Source organism: Octopus bimaculoides, chromosome 24 (genome assembly GCF_001194135.2).
Source record: "Octopus bimaculoides isolate UCB-OBI-ISO-001 chromosome 24, ASM119413v2, whole genome shotgun sequence".
NCBI lineage: Eukaryota > Metazoa > Mollusca > Cephalopoda > Octopoda > Octopodidae > Octopus > Octopus bimaculoides.
The window spans coordinates 10,975,570-10,980,941 of NC_069004.1; positions in this window are offsets into that span (position 1 = coordinate 10,975,570).

The following is a 5,372-nucleotide window of genomic DNA, read 5'->3' on the forward strand; positions in this document are numbered from 1 at the left end:
TCTTCTACTATAGCCTCAGGCCGACCAAAGCTTTGCGAGTGGATTTGGTAGACGGAAACTGAAAGAAGCCCGTCGTATATATATATATATATATGTATATATATATATATATAAATGTATGTGTGTGTATATGTTTGTGTGTCTGTGTTTGTCTCCCCCAACATCGCTTGACAACCGATGCTGGTGTGTTTACGTCCCCGTAACTTAGCGGTTCGGCTAAATAGACCGATAGAATAAGTACTAGGCTTCCAAAGAATAAGTCCTGGGGTCGATTTGCTCGACTAAAGGTGGTGCTCCAGCATGGCCGCAGTCAAATGACTGAAACAAGTAAAAGAGTAAAGAGAGTATATGACGATGATGTTGATGGAAATGGTTATGATGCAAGTACTGATAATGGAAGGTCATGGTGGTGGTTTAGCGGTTCCCTTGATGGATACAAAAAGGGCTATCTGTTCTTAGAGGACGACTATGATGATGGTTGGAGTGGGGAAGAAGGCGGTGAGGAGACGGAGTTACGGGAGAAGGGCGAGGTCGTGATGGTAGTGATGGCTACTATGGCGATAATGGTAATGTTAGTAGTGGCGGTGGTGATAATGATTGTGAGGTTAGTGATGATGATGATGATGATGATGGTGAAAGAACATGAGGAGGGAAAGGAGGGGTAAAAAGGAGCGGAGTAAGAGACTAGATTTCTTTTGATCTAACAAATAAAGGAATAGAAATCTAAACAAGACTGAAATAACAGTCACAGAGAAACTAGAGTTGAAGAAATTACCTAGCCAAGATATCTCGAGGAATTTTGAAAAAATTGCCAAACCGAAAATCAAAATCAATAACATATCTAACAACTTCAGTCAAGTCTCTATGCAACAAGTTACAGTTTGTGTTGTTTTCACCATTTTCTGACGTGTTTTCTTTTGGACCAAAACCAAGATTTATTCTTCTCTTTGGCATCTGGGATCTTTGTAGTCTTCGTCACTGTTTATAATTTTGTTCCAGTTGTTTTCAAATTTGGTATATTGATAAGTTTTGTATACTAATTATACTACCTATAAATCCATAATTAAAAAGTTATTAGCCTTTAGAATTTGCAAAATTTGGGTATTTTAGCCTATCAGAAGCGCGTATTTTACGCATCACCATGGCGAAGAACTGTTTCCATAGTAACCAAAGATGCAGCGTATGCACATAGGGACGAAAAAGAGATACGAGAAAGATAATCTACTATCATAATACTCTTGTGTTTTTCTCCGTCAGAACATGAATGAGGAAGGAAGAGGTGATAGATGAGTAAGGAAGGAAGGGGTGCTGGCAAACTGGTGGGACGGTGAACATTCATTGACAAGTGTATTAATTTGATTTACCATTCAGAGTACAGCTGTGAGTGCATTACTAATTAAAAGATGTAATATCTAATCCCACTTAAATGTGGATGTTTTGTTGGAACAACCTTTACTGCGGTCGATGCCATGAGAGAAACTCTCATACAGGCTTGTTTATATTGCGAGCAGGGAGATAATTTCTTGCCACCTCTATCTCCGAGACCACCAGATCACGAGATTTTTATTTCCCTTGGTCTCATCGGTGTTGGACGCTCGACCGCTAGCAATATATAGAAAATCAGTGCCTTAACAGGCACTGGTGTCGCGATTAGCCAGTGGGCTTGAGAGTATCTCTCATGGTAACCACAGCAGTATAGTTTGTTCTAACAGAACATCCAGGTTTAAGTGGGAATAAATATCTCTCAGTATAAATACTACCGCTGTCGCTAATGTATACTTAATGATTAAAACTGTTCAACTGCTTGACTCTTGGCGATTTCCTCTCTCTCTCTCTCTGCTTTCTTTATAGTTATATAATTTACCCTTTTCTCCATTTTGTGGGTGGTTGGTGGAATTAAGTATATATTGCTCAATTTAAAGTATAGGTGTAAAAAGTTCTAGCCCAGCTAAAGTGGAGTATGGCATCTTATGAAAAGGATGTTTTGTTTCTTCCGTCATCTGTAATAATTTTCAAATGCAAAATATTAGAGATGGAACCTGGCTAAGTGGTAGAATAATTCCATTTCACAAGAAATGGTTCTTGTATACGTTATCAAGCGAGACCTCTTCACTTGTGTGAATGAACTTACCCAGTAAACCAACCACACACACACGAATGTGTAGTATATTCGCGTGGGTATGTGTTTGAGGGTGGATGTACATACATACATACATATACAACCTGCTGTGGTTGTTTAACGAAACATTTTACTAAGTGGAAATCCATATGTTCAACAGTCGTTCGTGTAAAACAAAAAATAAATAATTGCAGAGAGAGAGAAGGAGAGAGAGAGAGAGAGAGAGAGAGAGAGAGAGAGAGATACAGAAAGACGGAGAGGGAGACGAATGGAAGGAACGAGAGATAATATAGAGGGGGTGTGGGGAAAACTGTAAAAGAGAGTGAAAATATACAAGAGATATTGGTAAGATGTGGATGGCAATGCTGCCAAGTGGGAATCAAGTTTATAAAAGTTTCTTGAAAGTAAAAGAAACAGTTTTTCAGTAGTAATGCCATCTTGGAACAAACTTGGGGCGTTTCGCGTATATTTGTTTGTGTGTGTGTTTTTCTGCGTGTGCTTGTGTGTGACTGTCTGAGAGTAGGTATGTATGTATATAGGCATGTCTGTGTGTATCTATATTTATGCGCCTGGACCTGTGCGTATCTATGTGTCATAAATACACACGCGCTTTCATGCGTGTGTGTGTGTTTATATGTATGTGCCTGTACCTGTGTAGGGTTGTGTGTATGTGTATATATTTTCTTAGCTATGTGTGTATGTTTGTAGGCGTGTGTATATGTGTGTATCTATAAGCGCACATGTGAGTGTGTGTATTTCCTCTACCCCCCCCCCCACTGTTGTTGCTGTTGCGTCTTGTCTTGGAGAGAAAAAAAAATGTAGCAGAGAAGGCTAGATTGCAAAGAACCAGTAAATTCGTTACAGCACGGAAGGCGGTGCTCCAGCATAAGCTGTACATTTACAGCTAAAACAACACCAAAAACAACTAAAGAATAAATGTAAATCCCAGAGTTAAAATCTTGCTGTGTATGACATTTAGAATTTCTTGGGCCAAGAATTTGAGGCGGCGGTGATTATCCGAACTCAAGGTACTATGGTGCAGTAAAGTGTTGGATAGATGCTGTTCAAGAGACTGTACTATATTTTACTATTTTTAGGCGTAACTCATCGTAAGATAAATACCACCATGACCGATATCCAGACTACAGTGGAGAAGGCTAGCCACTGGATTTGGTTAAAAAGAGACGACGAGCGATGGCTAGAGAAATATTGAGCTTTGTTTTTAATAACCAGTTGATCTAGCAAGCGGGGCCTCATATCAGAGAGGTAGGCCCCGAAACGGCGCGTATTCTCTCCTGATGACCCCATACACTTCCTGGCTTCCGGTACGCGGAGTTCTCGACTGGTAGCACTTGCATGTGCGAGTTGTTTGCAAGACATACTCAGAGTGCTTATGTCGGTTTCAAATTTTAGCACAAGTCCAGCGATTTCGTGGGGAGGGAGAAAGTCGATTACATCGATCCCTAGTGCTCAACTGGTCCTTATTTTATAGAAACAAAAGTAATGACAGGTAAAGTCAGCCACGGTGGAATCTGAACTCAGACATACAAAATGCCGCTAAGCATTTTGCCTGGTAGGCTAACGATCCTGCCAGTTCGCTGCCATATTTGGTTCATGAACAGAATGATGGACAGCTAACTGTGAGATCGGTGGTTCGTATTCAAATTGTACCAGTGGTAAGAACACTTAGCTTGCAAATAACTTACTCTACGTAGCAGTAATTGGGTACCAGAGCCATGTGGTTTAAACAATGCTCCAAGAACAAGCCATCGAAAGAGCCACTATTTTCTTCAAACAACGCTATCGTGTTTTATAAAGGGACATGTTGGGCAACATGATCCGAGTTACATTGTCTCAAAATCAGAGGGGACGGTCATCATTGGAATGCCTTTCAATACATATCTGCTCAGTCTGTGCTGACCTGAGGCTAAACAATAACCACATTTTTTTTGCCATTTTAAATATCTTATATTTTACTTGTTTCAGTCATTAGACTGCGGTCATACTGGGGCACAACCTTGAAGCTTTAGTCGAATAAATCTACCCTATTACTTTCTTAAAGTCTGGTACTTACTCTATCGGTCTCTTCTGCCAGGAACGTAAACACACTAACACCGGTTGTCAAGCCGTAGTGGGGGAAAACACAGAAACATACATATACATATGTACACACTCACGATGGGCTTCTTTCAGTTTCCGTCTACCAAATCCACTCACAGGGCTTTGGTCGGCTCGAGGCTATAGTAGAAGACACTTGCAGAAGGTGCCATGCACTGGGACTGAACTCGGAACCATGTGGTTGGGAAGCAAGCTTCTTACCACACAGCCATGTAGACACTTCTTCAATTTCGTTAATTCTACAGAGGATTCACCGAAGACTGAGGTTTGGGTATTTAGGATTAGGGATTCATTGTGTTGTGGTTGTATAATGTTGTAGCTACGGTGTGGTCGTGTTGTAGTTGGCTGGTTGATTGGTTGCAGTCTTGAATTGGTTGTGACAGTCTTGAATCGGTTGCCGTTTGGTTGCAGTGTGGTGGTCCTACTGAGGCTGTGTTGGCGGCGGCGGTAGTGAGATTTTAGTTCAGTGATTTGTAGTATGAGATTTTCAGAGGCGGTGGTGAGAATGGAATTGGTAGCAACGATATAGTTGTTGATGATGGACGATGTTTGCAAATCGGGACGCTATTAGTGTTATATTTTGATAAGATACACACATACACCCACACATATATCGCTTTAGATTCAGACTCCAAATAACCAAATAATAATGGTTCATCTTTGATGAGAGATAATTACTCAAAACAGATCTGTAAAGAGATTCTCAATTATTATTATAATTATTATTATTATTCTGCCTACTTCAAAGAACAATAGAATATTTCCAGCTTATTTCAATATCAACTAATTCCATCGAGAACAATTTGCAGGTGTTCCGCTTAGAAGGAAAAAATGAAACAAGAAATATCATAACAAAACAATGTTGAGATTATTTTTCAGTCAAAAAAAAAAACTCTCGTGTTTATGGAACCCTGTACAGAATTTTATATGAAAATATAAAAAGCACAGAAAAAATAGTATTCTGTCGTATTAAATGATTGTTTCACTTGCATTTGTGTTGTTTTCCGTTGTTTGAAATGTACAGATAGGTTTTGATGGGAGAAAATATCATTAATTTCCTTCTGAATATAAAAAAGACTGTGCACAATATTAATAATTTATTTATTATCATTTTTTTTTTCAAAGCACCCCCCCC